General features: G+C 44.2%; 2 protein-coding genes across 10 annotated transcripts in view; one reads left to right on the top strand and one right to left on the bottom strand.

Annotated features, from left to right (window-relative positions):
* The window catches only part of PHACTR1 (phosphatase and actin regulator 1), a 571,703-nt gene that overhangs the window by 17,058 nt on the left and 529,851 nt on the right, over nucleotides 1-24,794 (bottom strand). The window lies entirely within an intron of this gene.
* The window catches only part of TBC1D7 (TBC1 domain family member 7), a 106,512-nt gene that overhangs the window by 58,284 nt on the left and 23,434 nt on the right, over nucleotides 1-24,794 (top strand). For 5 of the 8 annotated variants that reach the window (XM_063725341.1, XM_063725349.1, XM_063725362.1 and 2 more), the window contains one exon: nucleotides 1,820-18,864. The exons of the other annotated variants lie outside the window; for them this stretch is intronic. The gene's annotated coding sequence lies outside the window, so the exon portion shown is untranslated. Of the gene's footprint in view, nucleotides 1-1,819; nucleotides 18,865-24,794 lie in introns of those variants that run through there. 8 annotated transcript variants of the gene reach the window in all.

Below are 24,794 nucleotides of genomic sequence, written 5' to 3'. Positions count from 1 at the left end.
GGGTTTCACCATGTTGGCCAGGCTGGTCTTGAACTCCCGACCTTAGGTGATCCACCTGCTTCAGCCTCCCAAAGTGTTGGGATTACAGGCGTGAGCCACGGCTCCCAGTCAAAGTTTGTTTTTTTTCTTTGCAATCCCATTAAGATATTTTTCATCCCCATTGACAAGGGCCAGCTGTGTATTTGGAAATTCACAATATTAGGGGGTCTAAATTTGGATGCAGTAGTCTTTGAATTCTTTCCAAAATAGCATTCTCACGCTGCAGGAGGAAAGTGATGATTATACAACTGAGTGAGCCGGTGTCAGAGGTCTGGAATGCAGCTTACCAACTCCATGTTGAAAGATCTTAACAGCTCTTTCTCACCTGCCAGTTTATTTTCCCTAAAAATACTTGCCTCTTTTATAAGAGATGCGCAGCCACTTTTATGGAATGGTTTGGTAATACCCAGGCTTTAAGTCAAGCTAAGTTTTGGGGGCAGAATGTTTTGAGAAAGCCTTGTAAATGTGGGTGGCGCCTACATCTTGGAGGTCAGGCCAGTGTTTTGGAGTCTTATGCAAAGTGTCTGCAGACTACATTGTTCCCTCATCAGCTTTGACGGTGCCATCCCATTGATCTCATTAGCAAACATGACAACTGGCTCTGTGGTGGCCCCCTTTTTTTTTTAATGGGTGGTCATATTTGGAGGGGGCAAAACTGAGTGACTAGACTCTGATCAGAGAAAATTCTGTTATTAACTAGGCTGCTTTATAGTCAAACACTCATAATTTCAAATGAGTTCCTCTGTTTATGTTTCATTTCTCTGGAAAGCAACTGAGAACATCAAGACTAATCATAGCTATAAAATGCAGCTGAGCCCGCCAGAAGGGCCTGTGCTATAGTTAGTTGTTTTGACCTTGAAAATGAGATTTGGGAGGAAAATGATATGGTGGTATTATAAGGACAAAGCACTAAGTAGCTCAGGAGCTAGGAGGTTTGGGTTCTAGTCCTGGCTCTGCTCTGAACCTATTTACCTCGGACAAGGTATCAGATCCTGCTAGGCCTGTGCTCTTTTCTCTGCAAATCATAAATACTAATTTAATAAGCTAAGGCTGATTTAATGCCTATAATGTAAGGGTATGGTTCCAAGCACTGTACATATGTTAGTTCATTTAATCTTTATCTTAAGATTTTTAACTGAATTCCAGTTGCAAAGTCTCCTTTGCCCTAGGAGGTTACATATTCATAGATTTGGGGATGAGGATGTGGACATCTTGTGGAAAGGTGGCCAATATTTTGTCTGCCATAACCACGATACTTTACTAGTCAGAGGTTGCAAACTGACGCCTGGTGCGCTGGATTTGACTCTATCAGTTCTCTTTGGCATGCTCAGAGGTTACACTTTTTTCTCTTTTTTGAGACAGTCTTGCCCTTTCGCCCACGCTGCAGTGGAGTGGCACAATCTCAGCTCACTGCAACCTCCACCTCCACCTCCCAGGTTCAAGCGATTCTCCTGCCTCAGCTTCCTGAGTAGCTGGGATTACAGGTGCGTGCCACCACGCCCAGCTAATTTTTGTATTTTCAGTAGACATGCGGTTTCACCACGTTGGCCAGGCTAGTCTCAAACTCCTGACCTCAGGTGATCCACCCACCTCGGCCTCCCAGAGTGCTGAGATTACAGGTGTGAGCCACTGAGCCCAGCTGGTTACACTTTTTTTGAGCCTGAATGCCTTTAGACAGAGTGTGTGTGATCAAATTAGCCCACTCCCCAGGCCTCACTTATATAATACAGGTGAGCACGCTCACATCTGTCCTGCTTTTTTTTTTTTTTTCTTTTTTCAGATCATTCCTGGACCCCGAGGGTCTCTTGAGTTCGAGATGCTGGCTGAGATCATCAAATGATAAGAATTCCAATTTTTGTTTTCCTAAGTCTTTCATCTGCTAATCTACCCAACATGAACCACGGGCCACGTGGAGGGCCAGACACGTTCTTAAGAGGCTCACAGCCTAGAGGTGCACATCTGTGATTACAATGTGCAAGGTAAAACGGGATCAACAGTTTCCAAGGACTGGCATGTAATAAAATATCCTCAAAACAATAAGCAAGTTGGGCGTGACTTAGACATTCACTGCCCATGTAGAAGGCACTGTACATTCTTGCAGCATCTCAGTTGGCCAGCAAGAGGTGAGTCAGAAAAAAACCATTCAGCAGCCACATGGAAGTGGGGCTCGCTGGGCACAAGGCAAAACTGTGAAGGAGATAATGTGTCTGTGGTTCTGCATTGACTCTATTCCATGGAGTCCTCCCCTCTTGAGTTCCTAGAATTCTGTTATCACTCTTGCTCTGTCTCATTCCTGTCAAAACTTGCTTTAGAAATGGGTGCCAGAGACTCAGTTACATTCAAATGTAAACCCATTCATTCATTTAGCAAGTTACTTATTAGTGCCAGTGCTGTGTCAGGTTTTATATTAGGTACCAGAGTACAGTGATGAGCAAAACTAGTCCCTGCCCTTCTAGAACAGAGAAGATTGGAAGAGGATGGGGGGTAACCATTAATCAAACAGTCACAGAAATGAGTGCAAAATGTAGCTGGAGTAAGGGCTTCCATGGTGAGGCACTTGGTGCAGGGATCTCTGGATCTGACCAAATCGGGAGGTCAGGAAAGGCTTCCAGGAGGGAGTGACACTGTGCCCAGAGCTCAGGGATGGAAGAAGGATGCTCCTTCTGGGCAGAGAGTAAGGAGAGAAGGTTGGTGGGAAGGAGGGCAGGGGCCAGATGCTGTGGGTGTGATTTGGATCTGTGTCCCTGCCCAAATCACACGTTGAATTGTAGTCCCCAGTGTTGGAGGTGGAGCCTGGTGGGACGTGATTGGATCATGGGGGTAGTTTTTCATGAACAGTTTACCACCAACCCCTTGGTGCTGTTCTAGTGAGAGTGAGTGCATTCTCGCGAGATCTGGTTGTTTAAAAGTGTGTAGCACCCTTCCTTCTTGCTCCTGCTCCTCCAATGTGAGACACCTTGCTTTCCCTTTGTTTTCCACCATGATTGGAAGCTTCCTGAGGCCTCACCAGAAGCAGATGCCAGCGTCATGCTTCCTGTGCAGCCTGCAGAACTGTGAGCCAATTAAACCTCTTTTCTTTAAAACTACCCAGTCTCAGGTATTTCTTCATAGCAGTGTGGGAATGGCCTAATACAGCTGCTTCTAGGACTTCGATATTCTTTTTCTAGGAGCAATGTGAAGCCGCTGAAGAGTTTAAGTTTCAGGGTGTAAGAGGGGAAGAGCAAATGAAATGATCAGACTTACAGTGGAAAAAGATCATGCTGGTTGTTATACGGAGAAGGGATTGGGGGAGGCAAGAGGAAACCTGAGGAGAGGCTTTGGGAGGCTTGGCACACCTGGTAAGAAATGGTGGAGGCTTGGGCGAGCCTGTGGCGGTGATGTGCAAGCTCTTAGGAAGTCTTGTAGCCACAGCATACATGAATGTGCAGGAAGAAGCAGGTGTACAGGATATCTCCTTAGGTTTTCTAACTCATGCAACTAGATGGATGGGAATGCTGTTCACTGAGGCAGGGACACTGCAAGAGAACCAGGGTGTTTGTGAAGGAAGAGTGGAAGAAAACCATGAATTTGAATTTGGATCTGTTACATCAGAATGCTCCTGAGACATACGAATGAAGCTGCCATGTAGGCAGCAGGATACGTTTAGCTTAGTGGAGAGGAGAGGACTAGGCCAGTGATAGAAATCTGAGACCAGTCTGCAATATAGACAATATTTGAAGCCATGAGTATGGAAAGAGTAGAGAATGGGAAGAGGAGAGGGCTTAGGATGGAACTTTGCGGAATTCCAGTATTTAATGCATGGACTAAGAAGGATGACCCTGCCATGGATTCTGGGGAAGGGCAGTTCTTGGAGGTAGGATGAGGACTAAAATGTCATATCATGGAAGCAACGTAATGGGAAAGAAAATATAGTAACTAATGCTAAGGTTTTCTGAAGTGGAGTCGAAGGTTGCAAGAGGATCGCACTCACACCTGCTGAAGGTCAAACCAGGGGATGTTCCAATATACTCGGTCAAACAACTGAAGTCAGCATCTGCTGGCCTTCAACACTTCAGCTGAGAGTACTCTCATTAACTAACCAATCACAACGGCTTTGTGATTTAGGATTTCTGCCTGGCCAATGAACTACTTCCGAAGATCACTTTTTATGACAATCCTCTATTTAAAAAATTCTCTCCTGCAGCCTGCCTTATGGGGTACTCTTCAGGGCTGCCCTGATCCGGTGTACCCCTGCTGCCATTCTTTGTTTCCCAAATAAGTGCTATTTGCTCTGACCTGCATTTCAATCTTTTCGTTAACAGTAAGATGATAGGTGTGGCCTACAAAGAGTGCTGAGAGCTGCTGTAAGGTTAGATGAGGCCTGAAAAAAATGCCCACTGGGTTTAGCACCATGGAGGCTGTTACTGACAACACCTAGAGCCCCTTCAGTGGCGTGGCAGGAAGAGAAGCCAGATTGGAGAGGGCTGAGGACAGGGGTGGAAAAATGGATGCACCGAAGGTGGAGGACTTAGGCACGAAGCCTGGCTTTGAAGGGGGTGAGAGAAGTAGAAGTGAAGGAGGCTGTGGTGGAATTTTATTTATTTTATTTTATTTTTTTCAGAGATGGGGCCTCACTTTGGTCACCCAAGCTGGAGTGCAGTGGCACCACCTTGGCTTACTGCAGCCTCAACCTCTCGGACTCAAGTAATCCTCTTACCTCAGCCTCCTGAGCAGCTGGGACTATAGGCATGCAACACCATACCTAGCTAATTTTTAATTTTTGGTAGAGACAAGATCTTTCTATGTTGCCCAGGCCAGTCTCAGACTCCTGGGTTCAAGCTGTCCTCCTGCCTTGGCCTCCCAAAGTGCTGGGATTACTATTATAAGCTACCACTCCTGGCCAAATTGTATTGTATTTTTTTCTCAGACGAGGGCTCACTTTGTGGCCCAGGCTGGAGTGTAGTGGCGCAAACTCGGCTCACTGCAACCTCTGCCTCCCAGGTTCAAGTGATTCTCCTGCCTCAGCCTCCCAAGTAGCTGGGATTACAGGCATGTGCCACCACACCAGCTAATTTTTGTATTTTTAGTAGAGATGGGGTTTCACCATGTTGGCCAGGCTGGTCTCGAACTCCTGACCTCAGGTGATCCACCCACCCTCAGCCTCCCAAAGTGCTGGGATTACAGGTGTGAGCCACCACACCCGGCCCAAATTTTATTTTTTTAATGGAAGAAAATGGGGCGTGTTTAATGGAAATAATCCAGATTAGATGGTGCGGGGTGGAGGGAGAAGCTGAACATATAAAAAGGGAGAGGCCCAATTGATAGTGCATGAGTCTTGAGAAGGTAGGAGGGCTTGGGATCCAAGGGATGGAGGTGGCGTTATTTTTGAGTGGAAGAGGAACAGCTCTTTAGTGGGACAGTGGGGAAGCAGGACAGAGTGGGTTGCATGTAGATTTGCAGTGTTCTGTATTGGAATTATAGAGGAGTTCCCAATTGATAGCTTTTGCTTATTCTTTCAAGTTGAGATACACTGAAGATGACTTATTTTAGTTTAAAATGTTACCTTTCATTGGGAGATTTGTCTTTGAACAGAGACAAATTCACAAACCCAGGGCATAAAGCTCCAGCTTTGGAATTCTAGTCATCAAAATTTTCAGGGGACCCCCAGGGCATCTTGCCATCTTCACCAAGCAAAGCAGCCATCTGCTCGGCTCATTTTATGATTGATGTACCTGGTGCATCTATTAAGTATTGGTTAACATACAAAGCTGAGCAGCAGAGCACGATGACGTGGTCACCTGTATGAATCATCCCAAGGAGCTGCTAACTCCAAGAATCAAAGTCAAGACGCCTTCTGAATATACTGTATCTCCTTTGCTAGTTGTATCTGATTAAAACTAACATTAAATTAAAAAAAATTCCTGACTATATATCTAAACGTGATCACTTTGCTAGGTGTCAAAGACAATGATTTTTGGAGATAAATTTTTACATTAAATGAATCATTCAAAATTAAATGTTTAATGTACTTTCAAGGGATCTTAAGTAGCTTTGCTACTATATATGTGACCCTGGTTTATAAAATATGTCTGAGCGGCAAAATGGTTTCCATGCCTCAAATGGTTCTTTACCACGGACTATGGCTAGAAGATTCTCCATTTACAGTGAACTGAACAAATCTCTGGGTTCCTGTTTAAATGCCACATGCCATCAATTGCCGTATGTGAGCCTTCTATTTTCTTTAACAATTTAAGAATGGATCTTGCCTTTTTTTTTCAGTCTAAACAATGCTGTCTCTACTGGTGACCATAAGAAATAATCAAATAAATTGAAGTTTTCTTTTTTGCATAGAAAGACTGAAAAAAACCAATAAAAGCCCAAAATAAAGGACACTTCAGTTTTGACCTTGGAAAAAGAAGACTGGTAGAGAATGTAGTGGCAAGATGCTTTAAATGTATGCAGAGCAGGCAGCATTGTCTTTGCACATTACAGCATCTCCCTAGAGAAGTGACAAAACCCTTGTAGGTTTTGTTGGTCTGACTTGTTGAGGCCGACAGAGATTAGTTCTGCTGCACAGAGCTAATGGGCTTTCTGCCGGTTCCAGAACACCAAGGTCACAGCTTTCATTAGCATTTACAACTGCTTATTGTTTTGAGGGCCTTGCTTTTAAAGTCTGGATCTCTGAAACTATCTGCGTTTCAGGACAAAGGAAAAACAGAATTAACTTGTTTTTTCTGCAACTCAGCACCAGGAAAGGTAACTGCATTTTCAGACAGATGGAAAGAGGAAATGCAAAAGTCCTCATAGAGAATGACAGAAAATAAGATCCTCTCTCAAAAGTAGGAGGAGATGGGGTTTTCTAACAGGTATCCTAGAAGGAAGACTGAACAAGTGTAGATGGGCTTGGTGGGATCAGGGGAAAGGGAGAAGCGCTGAATTCTATCCCCTCTACATCCTTTGGAAACTTCCTCCTGAGAACCTATGAGTTCCATGAGGATTGGGGCATTTCTGTCTGGCCTTGGTTATTACTACATCCCCAGTTCCTAAGAGAGCATAGAGAGCATAATAGATGCTCATTTAGTAACTATTTAACCCAGATCCCACCATTTCAGATGCCACACATGCTCCTTGGATGATCTCATCAACACTCATGACTTCCAATAGCATCAATATGCTGATGATTCCAAAATCTAAACCTCCAGTCATATTTTTGAGTTCCTGGCCACCTTTCTAACTGCGGTCTTGTAGTCCTATGGGCCATCAGACTTAAAGGGTCCCAAATGAATTAGTTCATCTTCTTCCCCCATACATCTTCCTCTCCAAGTGGTCTTGCATGGAGTCCCAGTGAGATGCCCAGGCCATGAAACTGGGAATCATCCTGTCTGAACTTCACTCTTGATGGCCAATCAACCACCAAGAGTCCTATATCCAAACCATCTCTGATTCCATCTACCACCACCTTGGGAAAGCAGTCCATCAGCATCTCTCCCAGTTGCTGCCAGCCTATCCCACTCTGGTCCTCTTCCAGCCCATACAGAACGATCTTTCTAAGGGACTGATCTGATCACACCACTCTGTGCTTGAAAAGTAAGTATGCCTTTATAGTGCTCACAGGACAGAGTCAAAACACTCAATGTTCTGAAAGATTCTTCATGATCTGGCTACTTGCCTGTCAAGAATCTGCCCATTCTCTCCTTCACCCAGAATGATCTCTTCTTGGTTCCTTCCAGATTTGCATGCCCTTCCTCATAGCCTTACCATTCTTTTTCTTCCTCTTTGTCTGGCTAACTGACAACAGTCCCTAACGTTACAGCTTAAAGCTTCAGTATCACTTCCTCTGTCTGCTAATCTCTTGGTTTAGGTGTCCTACAGTGTGCAACAATATTCCTGCATGTTCCATACCCCAGTGCTTGTTTTACTTTCTTTTATTGCCTATCCTATTCACCAGACAACAAGGCTTATGCTCTGTGAGGCCAGGGCCACCTCTGCCTCACTTAGACAACCAGGGATAGCTTCCTGTCCATAGAATCTGAGCAGGTGCACAGAACACCCTCCTACTCCACACCTGCACAGAAGGGCTTCGTGCTTGGGGTTTAATGCTCTGTTGCCATTTCAAACTTTTCATTATTTTTTGATCTTTTGAACAAGGAACCTCTCACTTGTTCACCATGACATCTGCAGAGCCTGGCACAGAGTCTGGTAACTGGAGGTGCTTAATGTTTGTGAAATAATTAAATGGATGCTACTCGGTGACTTTTCCTTACCTTTAACCTTTACCGCTTTCTTGGTTCCTTCCTTAGGGCAAACAACTGTATTCTCCATTAGAAATAAAACTCATTAAAACAACAACAAACGAACAAAGCTGTCCTACGCCAGCCTCTTCCTCCAGCTTACCCCTCTCACCTGTCTGCTCTTGGCTGCCAGACCTCTCGAAAGGGTGGTCCAGGCTTGAGGTCTCAATAACCCTCCAGTCTGGCTTCTGTTCACACAGCTCTACTGTGCTGGTTCTCCAACAGGGGTGGTTTTGCCTCCTAGGATGCATTTGGTAATGTCTGAAGTTATTTTGGTCGTTGCGATTGAGAGGGTGCTATTGGCATCCAGTAGACAGAGGCCAGGGTGCTAAACATCTTCCAATGCGTGAGACAGCTCCCACCACAAAGACCATTCAGTCCAAAGCATCAACAGTGCTTGGGTTGAGAAGCCCTGCTCTACTGAATCAATTCTTGATAAGGTCATCGATGATTTAATTGTCTAATCCAGTGGCCTTTTAGAGCCCTTATTTTACTAAACCTTTCTCTATTATATGATACCTTTGACCAATAGTCTCATATTTCTCTCTTAATATTTCCTAGTTCCTGCTACTTAGCAGATCGCAGGTGTGATAAAAGCCCAGGGGTGCCCTATCCTTCAGAGTGGCTTTGGGCAGTATGATGCATGCCAGTCACCAGCTTGGGTCAGCCTGCTGTTTAACAAGTGTGAGATCTTGAATGAGATGCCATTCCTCTCTAAGCCTCAGCTTTTTCATCTCTGTGCGATGGAACAAAGAGAATGCTTTAACTGCCAGTCCTGGTCAAACTTCCTAGTATTTTAGTGCTAAGAAGGGGCAGAGGAGAAGTTGGGAGGCGGGGAGGACATAGCTTGGTTGTTTTACTCCTCTGCTAACAGCCTTCCACCGCCTGACATTGCGCTAAGAATAATGCTTGAATTCACTCCACACCACATCCTGGCCACAATGCCTCATTTACCTTCACTCCCTTATTCACAGTAGGACAACCCAGTAGCACATTCATGGTTTAGGGAAGCTGAGATGCCTCCTCTGATTCTACCAGGCAGAGGTAGTGGTTCTGTCTATGGAGTTCCCCATCTTGACGATGGCCTTATCCATTACATTGATGATACCTGCGTACGTGAAGATCTTCTCAGTTGGACGATGAATGCTCCAAAACCACCAATTACATCTTATTTATCTCTGTGTTCTTAGTACTTAGTACAGCGGCTGGCACATACAGGGGCTCATTTGATTTTTTATGTTAAACAAATTAATAATCTCTCACCCCTGGAGTTGTGGCCGTGGGATGAATGAGAATGCTGGGCATATGGGAAGGCACTCCTGCCACAGAAGAGGGGCTGCTGGGAGGGCTGAACAGCAGTTTTGCTTTTATTCCTCAGTACTATGCCCTTTTCTCTCTGCAAACTGAGCAGAACAACTCTTAATACTATTGGTCCGCACACCCAGCTCTTCCCAGGCATTTCCATCAATGATTTTCAAATTTCTGTCATTCCCCTCAAGCTAAGAACAGTGAGCCTGGCTAGAGGACAGAGCACAGAGAGGGGAAGATGAACTGGGGCCCTGAGGCCCGCATCCTGGCCTGCCTGCGCCACTCATCAGAAGGTCCCTTGAGCACATGACATCCCCTTACCCCTCCATGCCCAATTTCACGATATGACAAATGGTCATAATGACATCTAGCCCGCCTGCTGTGTAGGACTGTCAGGAGGATCAAAGGAGAATTAGATGTGAAAGTCCCTTTTAAAAATAAGTACAGAGCATGAAATACTATTTTTGGTAACTTGAAAAAAAATCCCTCACCTGAAATAGATAAACAGGTTACGCTTAAAAGAATATTTTTGGCTTTATTCTCTGGAGGCTATGACCCCAGTGCAATGGCCTGTGGCTAAGATGAGACACTGTGAGATAATAACCCAAAAAAGTATTGTAATATTGCTGGTCATGTTGAGTGGAAATCACTTTTGGAGTAATGATGGGACTGTGTGTATTACTAGGCATCAAATCCATTAAAAAACAAAACAGTAAGATGGTTGAGAGCTTGCACGGTGAACATTTTCAGGATTATTAGGATTACTGGACATAAACCCCATGTCAGGATGATTCCACTTTGAAGGAGTATCTGAGTTGTTACAACAGAAATTAAGGTAGTTAATTATAACAAATTAAGACAGTCATTTCAACAAGGCTATTTTTACAAGAAGAATCCATCAAAACGAGTGCCAAAACATTGTGATGCCAAAGAGCTAGGAAATACAGAATAAAAGACAAATGTCCAGTGCTCCGCCACTTTAAAGTGACTCAGGAGATTTGGTCGCCTTTAGCTTAACTCCTCCAACCATCCCTGTGTGTATTATGTGCCAGAAATTGGGCTAGGCTTTCGGTTAGAGCTATATATAAAAACAACATAAGCAAGAATGACCACGCACAGATGATTTAAAAAGCTCTGCCATCAAATATAGACCATGTTTTATCTTTTGCTATTAGCTTCTCCTCACACCTTAAAAACTAAAATTTAGCCTTGGCTTTTCCCTGCTCCTTTCCAATAAAGAGCTCTACTAGGTACCTTTGGCAAAAAATTAACCTTCTTTCTAGGAGCACAAAGTATTTTGTAAATAACCCTCTGTCAGAGTCTTCAACAAGCTTGACATGATCTGATCAAGGGAAAAGACTGAGATTGAGGCAAAACTGGTGCAGGGCCACCACTGCTAATCATCACACTTCACTAGACTAGTGGGAACAAAAACCACACTGAACTTATAACTTCAAGCCCATTGCTGGTCCTCTTCCTCCAGCATTTTGTCTCTTTTCCTGATCTTTGCTGTTTCCCATGGTTTCTATGTCAGTGGTTGTCAATCCCATAGCACCTTAGAATAACCTGTGTTACCTTAAACCTGGGCCACATTCTTAACCAATTAAATCAGAATGTATGAAAGTAGAGCTTAAGCACTGTTTTTTTTTTTTTTTCTTTTTTTAAGACGGTGTCTCTCTCTGTTGCCCAGGCTGGAGTGCAGTGGTGCGATCTCAGCTCACTACAACCTCTGCCTCCCAGGTTCAAGCAATCCTCCTGCCTCCCCTAGAAGCTGGAATTACAGGCACGCACCACCATGCCCAGCTAATTTTTGTATTTTTAGTAGAGACGGGGTTTCACCATGTTGGCCAGGCTGGTCTCGAACTCCTGACCTCAGGTGATCCATCCACCTCGGGCTTCCAGAGTGCTAGGATTACAGGCATGAGCCACTGCTCCCGGCCTGTTGTATTTATTTATTTTTTTTTAAGCTTCGCAGGTAATTCAAACCTGCACTGAGGATTGTGAAGAATCCCGAGTCAGTGCTTCTCACAGTGTGGTCCCCAGCATCAGCATCAACTGGGTGCTCTCTAACTTGCAAACCACTGGGCTCCGGAGCTACTGAATCAGAAGGTCTGAGAGTGGGGCACAGCCATCTGTGCTGTTTTTACAAGCTCTCTCCAGGAGATGCACGTGCATGCTAAAGTTTGAGAACAACAGCTCTAGATGCTATCATAAAAGGTTGAAGGAGGCTGCTTCAGTAGGTGGGTGGACATGCAAACAGGTAAGGTTAGAGAGATGTGAAGGTTTGGAGACAGCCTGCATATGACTCTACTGAAAAGACGGAGGTCACTGAGCAATAAGGAAAGAAATAGCATGCGCAAAGTGTCAGCCTCTATCTACAAGGGAAAAAGTGAGATTTGTGTTCTATCCTGTGGAAATAAGAAGATCCCAGAGGAGTCAAGAGCTATGATTTAGACCAATGGGTTTAACCTTTATTTAGTATTCATTTTATTTCCATTTTACTTAATTCAATATGATTTCAGATATATCTGTTGAACGTTTTCCAGATAAGGTGCTGGATGGGTGGGAATTAGAAAGAAGATTATGATGTGTAATAAAGCTCTATGAAGTTAGGGATCGATATGGTTTGGATCTGTGTCCTCACCCAGATCTCATGTTCAATTGTAATACCCAGTGTTGGAGGTGCAGCCTGGTGGGAGATGACTGGATCATGGGGGTGGTTTCTCATGAATGGTTTAGGACCATTCCCTTGGTGCTGTTCTCCTGATAGTGAATGAGTTCTCACGAGATCCGGTTGTTGAAAAGTGTGTGGCACCTCCTCCTCTCTCTCTTGCTCCTGCTCCTGCCATGTAGGATGCCTCACTCCCCCTTTATTTTCTGCCATGATTGGCAGCTTCCTGAGGACTCCCCAGAAGCAGAAGCTGCTATGCTTCTTGTACAGCCTGCAGAACCAGGAGCCAATTCAATCTCTTTTCTTTGAAAATTACCCAGTCTCAGGTATTTCTTTGTAGCAGTTCGAGAAAAGACTAATACAGAAATTTGAAACTGAGGAGTAGGGTATTGCTATAAAGATACCTGGATATGTGGAAGTGACTTTGGAACTGGGTAATGGACAGAGATTGGAAGAGTGTGTAGGACACAGAAGAAGAGAGGAAGATGAGGGAACATTTGGAACTTCCTAGAGACTGGTTGAATGGCTGTGACCAAAATGCTCAAAGTGATATGGACAGTGAAGGCCAGGATGATGAACTCTCAAATGGAAATGAGGAACTTATTGGGAACTGGGGCAAAGGTCACTTTTGTTATGCTTTAGTAAAGAACTTGGCTGCACTGTGCCCCTGCCCTAGGGATCTGTGGAACTTTGAACTTGAGAGTGATGATTTAGAGTATCTGGCAGAAGAAATTTCTAAGCAGCCAAATTCAAAATGTAGCCTGGCTGCTTCTAACGATATATGCTCACATGCATGAGCAAAAAAATGACCTAAAACTGGAACTTATATTTAAAGGGGAAACAGGGTTAAAGTGGAAACTTTGCAGCCTGGCCATGTGGTAGAAAAGAAAAGCCCATTTTCAGGGGAGGAATTCAAGTAGGCTGCAGAAATTTGCATAAGTAAAAAGGAGCTAAGTGCTAATAGCCAAGACAATGGGGAAAAGACCTGGAAGGCATTTCAGAGACCTTCACAGCAGCTCCTCCCATCACAGGCCCAGAGGCCTAGGAAGGAAGAATGGTTTCATGGGCCAGGCCTAGGGCCCCGCTGCCCTGTGCAGCCTTGGGACACTGCTCCCCACATCTCAGTCACTCTAGCTCTAGCCATGGCTCAAAGGGTCCCAGGTGCAGCTCAGGCTGCTGCTTCAGAGGGTGTGAACTGTACGCCTTGGTGGTAAGCCTGTGGGTGTTCAGAGTACAAGAGCTGAAGCCTAGACTTTAGAGTATGTATGGAAAAGCCTGGGTGTCCAGGCAGAAGCCTGCTGCAGGGGCAGAGCCCTCATGGAGAACCTCTGCTAAGGCAGTGCAGAGGAAAAAGGTGGGGTTGGAGCCCCCACACAGAGTCCCCACTGGGGCACTGCTTAGTGGAGCTGTGAGAAGAGGGCCACTGTCCTCTAGGCCCCAGAAGATCCACTGGCAGCTTGCACCCTGTACCTAGAAAAGCCACAGGCACTCAACATCAGTCCATGAGAGCAGCTGTGGAGGCTAAACCCTGAAAAGCCACAGAGGCAGCACTGGCCAACACTTTGGGAGCCCACCATCCACACCAGTGTGGCTGGGATGTGGGACACGGAGTCAAAAGAGATTTAGGAGCATTAAGATTTAATGACTGCCCTGCTAGGTTTAGGACTTACATGAGGCCTGTAGCCCCTTTCTTTTGGCTGATATCTCCCTTTTTGAATGGAAGTATTTACCCAATGCCTATACCCCCATGTATCTTGGAAATAACTAACTTGTTTTTGATTTTACAGGTTCATAGGCAGAAGGGACTAGCCTTGTCTCAGATGAGACTTTTGAGTTAATGTTGGAATGAGTGAAGACTGGGGATTGGTGGGAAGGAATGATTTTATTTTGCAATATGAGAAGGACATGAGATTTGGGAGGTGCCAGGGGCAGAATGATATTGTTTGGATCTGTGTCCCTACCCAAATCTCATGTTCAATTGTAATACCCAGTGTTGGAGGTGGGACCTGGTGGGAGGTGACTGAATGATGGGAGCAGTTTCTCATGAGTGGGTTAGCACCATCCCCTTGGTGTTGTTCTCCTGATAGTGAATGAGTTCTCATGAGATCTGGTTGTTTAAAAGTGTGTGGCATCTTCCCCTCACTGCCTCTTGCTCCTGTTCCTAGCATATATGACACCTTGCACCCACTTTGTTTCCTGCCATGATTGGAAATTTCCTGAGGCCTCCCCAGAAGCAGAAGCCGCTATGCTTCCTGTGCAGCCTGCAGAATCAGAAGCCAATTAAACCTCTTTTCTTTGTAAATTACCCAGTCTCAGGCATTTCTTTATAGCAGTGCAAGAATGGACTAATACAGAGATGTGTTGCTTTCCTGCCTTGGGGAGCTAAGAGGTGGGTCTTTCTCAGTTCAGAATTTATGTCCTCTCTTAACTTGTTGCATATAAGAATTTCCTGCCTATCTATAATGTCTTTATATAAAAATAGATAAGTAGTCTATTGCTTTCTTGGCTCTTATGGAAGATGCAACTAACAGTAATCTACATAAGTCACACTGAAAAACAGGTACAGTTCATTTGTCAACTCTGGTTGGTTGGTAAAGGCAGCCTGGAGCTCTGCGTTGAGAAGGATTCTGAAGCCTGCCCACACCTTTATAATTAGTTCTGTTGTAAATAAACCCTCCTCAGGTTATCGTAATTAGGAACCATCTGTTTCCTGCTGGAACCTTGACTGATGGGAATTCATGATAGAGAACGTCTTCCTTTTTGATGAAAGTATTCAGATTTGAGACACTAAGGATATCCAAAGAGGAAAGAGACACTTGCTTTGATAGTCATGTAACCACATCAGTCCTGGTGATCAACAGTGACAGATAATGGCAATCAGATTAGATGATCTTTGCACCATTTCTCTTTAAGGATAGAGAGTTACACTGGGCCCAATACTCCAACTAAGAGGACTAAGCCAAAAAATATTCAGATGACTTATAAATAACAATTTTCCATGTCACAAAAATACATAACTCTAATGTCTGTAAATTACCTCAATTAATTCTGGGATACCCCGGTTGGTTTTTTTAAGGTTTATTTTATTTTATTTATTTTATTTTTGAAATGGAGTCTTGCTCTGTTGCCCAGGCTGGAGTGCAGTGTTGCAATCTTAGCTCACTGCAACCTCCGCCTCCCAGGTTCAAGTGATTCTCCCACCTCAGCCTCCCGAGTAGCTGGGACTACAGGCACGTGCCACCACGCCTGGCTAATTTTTGTATTTTTAGTAGAGACAGGGTTTCACCATGTTAGCCAGGCTGGTCTTGAACTTCTGACCTCAGGCCGTCTGCCTGCCTCGGCCTCCCAAAATGCTGGGATTACAGGCGTGAGCCACTGCACTCAGCCATCCCAGTTGGTTTCCAATGTGTGCCCCAATTCAAGTCCTGCAATTATCAAATGGCACTGGGCATTTTCCTCCTTTACTGTCTTAGCCCTTCAGTGAGGTCTCCCAGCAATGACTAATCACTGCCACTGCCCAGTGTGGAGGCACAGATGTCCACGTCCATGCAGCTGACCTCCCGCAGGAAAGGAGACTGCTGGTGGACCCAGGATACACCCACCAAACATGCCCACCACTGTGGGCATGCTTAGGCTCTGCTGAGTCTAAAGCAGGTCTTTTGCTGAGATTCAGATGGTGGTGGGCATCCAGATTTCCTTTTCTTAACTGAAGGCTTACCCTAGGTATCACTGTACTTATTGTCCTTACTTCTCTAAGCAGTGTTGCTTCTGATGATTATAGAACTCTGGGGCAAGGACAAAGAGTGATCAAATAAAGAGAGGAAGTTCTGGCATTCACTATAGAGAGGGACTGTCATGGGCAATATTGTGGTTAGGTTGATATGCGCAGCCCAGACAACAGAAAAATGTCATCATTCATTCATTTATTCACAAAGTACCATGGTTCTAGATTTCTCCAATGCCTGTGCTTAGTTGGGCCTCAATAAACAACACATGCACCCACCAATCATTTTTCAAAGATAAGCAAGGGATGAAACGTTAAAAATAGGCAACAAGGTGCCTCCTTCCATGTCTTTCTCTGATTGCAACACATGGATTCCTCCTAGGAGCTACAGAACATGTGCAGCTCATGTTTTTTAAATGTCACCCACAAAGGGCCAATCTCTCATTTTGGGGCGATCACACTTCCCAAGGAGAGGGCTGGGGACAGAGGGTGGGCAAGAAGCCAGGAGACGGGTGGCAGGAATCCCGATCCTTTCCCTCCTCATTCAGTGGGGCCACAGCTATTTTCCTTCCAGCTGTCTCCCAAAGTCTCTTCTGAACTTCTGTTTCTGGGAACAATAACAACTCAAGTTCAGATGAGATCTCATGCTATTTAGAAACCTGGAAACTAAAACACAGAAACCCCAAGGAGTCTCAGATGCTCAAGTGGAGGGGGGTTTTGGCTGCATTATTTTGCTAAGTTTTCTATGATTCTCCTTTAATAAAAGTCTCATTTTCCCTACTCTTTCCTGACCCATGGTCCATAAATTTAAACATAAAGCTTCATTTTTAAGCCAATAGCCTTGTAGCCCAAAGGAATGGTATGAATATAGATACTCTCATTAATCTCTAAGTGTTTTCCTGTGGCCCGATACTCTTTCACGAAATACATTTTTCTGCAGATGTGACACGACAACAAAGAGACCCCTCTCCTCTCCCCAGAAACTTGTTTTTTAACAGCAGCATGGCAGATTTTAGGAATGTCTAACCAGTGTAGATTTGTATTTTTGCATTCTTTGAAAATTGGTTAATTATAATGAGATCAGGATAGATGGAATTTTAATAATGGAAATAATGGAATGAGTTATTTATCCAGGAAAGGATCTATTTATTTGGGAAAGGGAAAGAAGGAAAAGAATGGAAAATGGAGAATCAGATGGAAGTTTCAAATAGATTTTATCCTTTTTCTTTTTTAGACTTTTTTCTTTTCTTTCTTTCTTTTTTTTTTGAGACAGGATCTTGCTCTGTTGCTCAGGCTGGAGTGCAGTGGCACGATCTTGGTTCACTGCAACCTCTGTCTCCCAGGCGCCTGGCTAATTTTATTTTTCTGTTTTTTTTGTAAAGGCAGGGGTTTGCCATGCTGCTCAGTCTGTTCTAAAACTCCTGGGCTCAGGTGATCTGCCCACCTCAGCCTTCCAAAGTGCTGGGATTATGGGCATAAGTCACCCTGCCTGACCTTTTCTTCCTTTCTTTCTTTTTTTTTTTTTTTTTAAGGCAGGGTCTTGTTCTGTTGTTCAGGCTGGAGTACAGTGGTGCAATCACAGCTCACTGCAGCCTCAAACTGCTGAGCTCAAGTGATCCTCCCACTTCAGCCTTCCCAGTAGCTGGGACTATAAGTGTGTGCCACTGTGCCCAGCTAATTTTTAAATTTTTGTAGAGATGAGGATCTTGCTATGTTGCTCAGGCTGGTCTTGAACTCCTGGCCTCAAGCAATCCTCCTGCCTCAGCCTCTCAATCCCCTTATTATATATACATTTAAATGATTTTTCACTAGTTCTTCAGCTAATCTACTCAATGGCTTGAGAGAGCCCTTGAGAGCGGAGATAACTGCTTTCAAATAGGAGACGCAAAGAGAGGCTGAATTTAGAGCTGGTATCTGCCGTAGGACTGTTAGATCTCAGCCTGGCACACATTAGTCCCTGTTCTCTTCCCTTCCTTGTGTTTTTTTTGTTTTATTTTCTCACATTCCGGTCACATCAAATACACTCAACACACACATGCATCATGCATACATCCCCACCCTCCCCTATACGAGGCCAGACAGACATCAGAGACCACAGCAACCCCAGCACATGGGCAGGCAGTTTCTTGATACTGAAATGCCCCAGCTGGAGGCCAGGGAGAACCTGGACAGATCCTATTTGCAACCCTGTACCCGTGACTGTAATGTCCCTCTCAGGGAGCACCAGCCAAACCAACTCCTGCAGTGAAAATAAACACCCGCCTCCATCCTGAGGGAACGACTGATTGTGTAACGTTCCCCTCAGTCACAGGAGCCATCTCCTCCTTCTAGGAGAGCGCCCGCCTATGGCCAGCATCCCACCCGATGTGTCTCTAACAAGAGGTCACTGGGAGGCTGGGCGTGCCTAGCAGGCAGAATCCTACACACAGCAGACAGGGACACACAGCCACTCGGGGCCCTGAAAGCTGCCCTCAGTTGGCTGCCACTCACGGGAGAGGCACGTGGACCACGCACAGGGACCACTGTCAGTAGCTCTTTTCACTGATCAGAAGATCAATTGTGTGTGTGTGTAAAATGGATATGTTTTCTTCATACAATAAGTGTCATGTAGAGGATTTGTCAGCCTCTCTTCACCGCAATGTTACACACATCCCAAGCATATTCCACGGTTTTGCAATTTGCCAGAGCTCGTGCCACATCTCTTCCTATCTGTGTGACACTCCATTTGTGCACCACCTGTCTTGAGGCTAGACCTGTATTGCGCCCAAGGAGTCATGTTTTAGTATCTGGCTCTTACTCGTTGGCAACCCTCCTTCCAGCCCCCACCTTTTCCTGCAGGACTTGGAATCTAACTTCAGCTGCAAAAACAGGAACATACTTCTCACGCCTGCTGATATTTATTTTCAAGCTAAGCCTGCCTGGCATGGCTGTGGCCTTCCTTTCTTAAGGACAACACACATTTTCTGCTTACACAGATTCCTTCTCTCAGTCTGTCTGCACAGCCAGCCCCTTCTTATCTGGCCGGCAGCTGAGCTGAGCTGCTTTCAATGATACCTGGTTGTCCTTGAAGTAGCTTTTCTAACTGCTCAGGTAATAAATCAAGTTTGAAAAACTGGACCATATTCCCAGCATAATCTGTATGCTACATGATGCTTCGCAGGCGGATCTGGACTAAGAAGTAAAGGTAAATGGGATCATTTTGATGATTAGAGTAATGAGCACAAAGGAAATCCCTATGTGTGTGAGGATGAATTTAGTTTCTTTCTCTAATGGAGATATTTCAGGCACATGCACTTTCTAAATAGATCTAGGATCAACACTGTGAGAGCAAGGCCACATTCTCTAATGTCCTCAGTCTAGGTCCTTAAATGTCTTATTTCTTTTTCCTTCAAAGGGCCAGATAGTAAATACTTTGGGCTTTGTGGGCCATACAGTTTCTGTTGCAGCTACTCAACTCTGCCATTATGGTGTGTAAGCAGCCACAGAGAGTAGGTAAACGAATGAGTGTAACTGTGTTCCAATAAAGCTTTATTGACAAAGACAGGCAGTGGGGTGGGTTCAGTCTGTGGGCCACAACTGGTGGGCCCCTACCATGGAGTGTCACCAATGTCTGAAAACTATTTCCTTGAAGCATCAGCCAGTGGAGCAGAACCACATAAATGGTCATAACTTACAAGATGGAAATTATTTTGGTTCCCCAGTGAAAAATGAAATGGGTGATTCTTTAGTCACCATACTTTTTTTTTTTTTTTTTTGAGATGGAGTTTTGCTCTGTTGCCCAGGCTGGAGTGCAGTGGTGCAATCTTGGCTCACTGCAACCTCTGCCTCCCAGGTTCAAGCAATTCTCCTGCCTCAGCCTCCTGAGTAGCTGGGATTACAGGTGCACACCACCACATCCGGCTGATTTTTGTAATTTTAGTAGAGATGAGGTTTCACCATGTTAGCCAGGCTAGTCTTGAACTCCTGACCTTAGGTGATCCACCTGCCTTGGCCTCCCAAAGTGCTAGGATTACAGGCGTGGGCCACCACGCCCGGCCTAGTCACCATACATTTTAGTGTAGTTCATAACCCTGACCAGAAAGATGTAATCTGCTGGGGCCTTTAAACACACTAGACCAGGTGTCCCCAACCTTTTTGGCACCAGGGACTGGTTTCATGGAAGACAATTTTTCTATGGATGGGGGTTTGGGGACAAGGGGGTTTCAGGGGTTGGGGTGATTCCACCTCAGATCATCAGGCATAAGTTAGAGTCTCATAAGGAACGTGCAACCTAGATCCCTTGCGTGCACAGATCACAATAGGGTTTGCGCTCCTATGAGAATCTAATGCCGCCACTGATCTGACAGGAGGCGGGGCTCAGGCAGTAATGCTCACTCCCGCCACTCATCTCCTGCTGTGGGACCTGTTTCCTAACAGGCCACAGACTGATCCCTGTCCACAGCCTGAGGGTTGGGGACCCCTACACGAGCATGGCCAAAAGGCTGCAAAGAATAATGCTGATAGGCCACGAACAGTTAATCAAACCTTTAAAAATGGTACAGTTAGGAACTGTGGCTGGCAAGGGAGTTCGGAAGACCTAACTTCTCCTCTTGTTCTTCATCATCTTTATCATCCTCAATAAAATATCTAGAAGACATTACAGGTTATGCATTGGCTTTGCTTAGTTGGCACACGATTTTGATGTTTGCAGAGTGCTTTTTATGCCAACTTTCTCTCTGCTGTGCCTTCCAGTCTTCTGTCCCTCGCTTGTGCTTTAGCCCACACATGCAGATTAGATTTTTGGTAGCTCTGCAGTCAGATCAGAGCTGCAGGGATGTGGCTGCAGCTGTGAGTTCCTCCACTTATGGCAGCTAAAGGCATGCTTCTCCCAGTATGAGTTATTGCCCCGTCTACTAATTGGCCTTACAATGATGATTTATCTCCTCTAACAGGGTCTCTCACTTTGGGGCTTTGCGATCACCTCAACATGAGGATAACCACGATCACACACAAGAGACCAGAATGTCCCCCTATATCAAGTTTATCTGCCAAACAGGCAGTTTGAAAGATTTTATAGAAATGACGAGTTTTCACGTTCAAAACATGTTCCATAGAATTTTACAAATACCTCGATGCTATATTATAAACAAATTAATGCATAGAGATCACTTAATATGTGATATACATTTATAATACATTTTAACTAATTAGGTAGCCTGCAGCTGACATGATACAGTATTTTTCATTGTTTTGTTTTAATGAATGAGCTCACTTCATTTTTGCCTAGACAAAGCTATATGCATTCACGGTTTCCTCCGTTGAACTGCCTGGCATATCCCAGTGGCTCTGTTTGCGGACTGTGTGAAGAGAATCAGATTTCACAGGCTGTGGCCCCAGATGGCTCTGTTCATTAAGAACTGTGAAGAGAGAGGGAAACTTGACAGAGAACCACCACAGAGCAAGGGCCAAGGCTGCTCAGCAGAGATGCTTCAAGGATGTGCTGTACTGATATGGCAGGCTTCAGGGAGAAGCTGCCCACTCACAGTTCCATGAATATAAAGGCAGCGCCGAGTAACTGAAGGAGGATGTGCTGAGGGCTTCACCTGAAATGGCACATTAACCAGGCTTCTTTGGGTAGAATGGGCAGGTGCTAGATTCATTGGTTGAACCAAATTTGTAGACAGTAGCTCCTTCATAATGTCATTTAAAATTTTTGTTATTTTTTTAAAGAGGCAGGGTCTCACTATGTCGCCCAGGCTGGAGTGCAGTGGCTATTCACAGGTGTGATCATCACAGACTACATCCTCGAAGTCCTGACCTCAAGTGATTCTCTAGCCTCAGCCTCCCAAGCAGCTGGGGCTATAGGTGCATGCCTAGCTTCCACAATGTCATGTTAATGTATAGGAAGATGCAATTATCTGTCTTGGCATCTTTTAAGAGGGAACTTGGGCTGGGCGCAGTGGCTCACGCCTGTAATCCCAGCACTTTGGGAGGCCAAGGTGGGCAGATCACCTGAGGTCAGGAGTTCGAGATCAGCCTGGCCAACGTGGTAAAACTCCGTGTCTACTAAAAATACAAAAATTAGCTAGGCATGGTGGCCAGTGCCTGTATTCTCAGCTACTTGGGAGGCTGAGGCAGGAGAATCGCTTTAACCCAGGAGGCGGAGGATGCAGTGAGCTGAGATGGCGCCACTGCACTCCAGCCTGGGCGACAAAAATGAAGCTCCATCTCACACACACACACACACACACACACACACACGAGGGAACTTGATAAGTTACAATGTGAAGATGAGGAAAATCCTAACAGGCAAAAGGACAGTTGGATTTACAGGAGAGGCAAACCTCTTTTCAATACACTGATGACCTGTCTGCACCCACTGTTTATCTGTCTACCTATTTCTTTTCAAAGACACTAAAGAGGCTGCCCATTTTGAATAACTGTTGTTTTAATGAGTTGAAGGGCACAGAAGATCAAATTTTCATGAACACACTTCCTAAAATAGAAGTGTATTCACTTATATTTCAAAGGAATTGCTTTTAGAATTAGAGGAAAAGCGATTTTCCAGGGTTGTATCTTTGGATGCTTTTCCCTGTTTACATTCTGCCTCAAAATTACTATTTAGTTAGGCATGTATGCAATTTTTGAGGCCATTATAAAAGTCTTGGCATCCCAAGAGGAGTGAAATGAACATAATGAAGATAAATAAAATGAATTACTCCTATTAGCATTTTGCATGAGATTCGAGGTGTTTTGCCAGTAAACAAAGATACATGGGGACACGTGAAGAACAACTGTACTGCAAATTTCTCAGTTGTAATCTCGTTCTGCTCTTTAAATATTCAGGTCCATGTGCAAGCCCTGTATAGGGGCTACAGAAAAATCACATCCCATCAAGCCTGAAGCCAAATTTGGTGGGTGAGGGAGAAGGAGCACTATATGCAATGGAAATTATAGATTGGAAATGCCAACTTCACCACTGAAACAAAGAACAGATAATTCTTAATAAGTATAGATGATTAGAGCTTCACTTATCATTTGAAAGAATCACAAGAATAGGCCAACTCTAAATTAAGGTGCCAGGAAAAGAATTTTCCAGAGTACCTGCCTAGTTTTCAAAATGATTAATGAGACTTTGCTCAGCTGTAATGAACCATCAGCCATCCATGTAGGGAAACATCTTTCGCTCGCACATTTAATTTCAGTGTTCTTTTGGGTAAGTGGGATCAAGGAAGATCTTGGTGGCCGTGAAAGAATATATCTATGAGAGAATTCAAGGATTCCTTTTACATGGGCCTTTTGATAACTGAATATGTTTTTTAAAGATTTCACTCAAAACCTCCACATTATTTATTTATTTTTCTCTTGAGAAAATCAGCGAAGATATATGAGTTGTTATGGTTGTTAACAAACAACTGGCCTGTTTCTTCCAGTAAAACGTGATCTGTTTCTCTCTCTTTTTTGACAGATATTAATTTTAAGCACCGACTGGGTCAGAGGACTTTATTTTAAATCCTAGTTTGTCAGAAATTACTGTGTGAACTTGGCTAGTGGTGTAGCCTCTATCAGCTGTTTACCTGTAAAATTAAGGCTAGATGCAGTGATAGTAAATGTCCATTTAAGTTCTAAAATGTTCTATTACACTCTGAGATCCTAATGATACAGTTGTGAAGTGGGTGAAGAAACTCACCAAAGAACTGGGATAACTGGCTAGCTACATGCAGGAGATTGAAACTGGACCTCCTCCTTACACCATATACAAAAATCAACTCGAGATAGATTAAAAGACTTAAAACCTAAAACTATAAAAACCCTGGAAGATAATCTAGGAAATACCATTCTGAACACAAGACCTGGCAAAGATTTCATGAAGATGCCAAAAGCAATTGCAATGAAAACAAAAATTGACAAATGGCACCTAATTAAACCAAAGAGCTTCTGTACAGCAAAAGAAACTGTCAACAGAGTAAACAGACAAGCTACAGAATGGGAGAAAATATTTGCAAACTATATGTCCAACAAAGGTCTAATATCTAGCATCTATAAGAAACTTAAATTTACCAGCAAAAAACAAACAACCCCATTAAAAAGGACATGAACAGATACTTTTCAAAAACAGAAATCCATGTGGCCAACAAACATGAAAAAATGCTCAACATCATTAATTATTAGAGAAATGCAAATCAAAACCACGTATCATCTCACACCAGTCGGAATGTCTATTATTAAAAAGTCAAAAAATAACAGATGCTAGTGAGGTTGTGGGGAAAAGAGAACGCTTACATGCTGCTGGTGGGATTGTAAACAGCCATTGTGGAAAGCAATTGCTATTTCTCAAAGAACTTAAAACAGAATTACCCGTCGACCTTGCAGTCCTGTTACTGGGTATATACCCAAAGGAAGAGAAATCATTCTACCACAAAGACACATGCACATGTGTGTTCATCACAGCACTATTCACTGCCCACAGTGAAGACATGGAATCAACCTAAATACCCATCAATGGCAGACTGGATAAAGAAAATGTGGTACATATACACCATGGAATACTATGCAGCCATAAAAAAGAATGAGATCATGTTCTTTGCAGTAACATGGATGGAGCTGGAGGCCATTATCCTAAGCAAACTAACACAAGAACAGAAAACCAAATACCACATGTTCTCACTTATAAGTAGGATCTAAACACTGAGTACACAAAGACACAAGAAAGGAAACAACAGGCACTGGGGCCTACATGACGGTCGGTGGAGGGTAGGAGCAGGTTGTAGATCAAAAAACTACCAAACTACCTATCAGGTAC

This window comes from Pongo abelii, chromosome 5 (genome assembly GCF_028885655.2).
Source record: "Pongo abelii isolate AG06213 chromosome 5, NHGRI_mPonAbe1-v2.0_pri, whole genome shotgun sequence".
NCBI classification, from domain to species: Eukaryota; Metazoa; Chordata; class Mammalia; order Primates; family Hominidae; genus Pongo; species Pongo abelii.
Note: the sequence above shows the minus strand (reverse complement) of the source record. Positions and strands in the feature narration are given on the sequence as shown.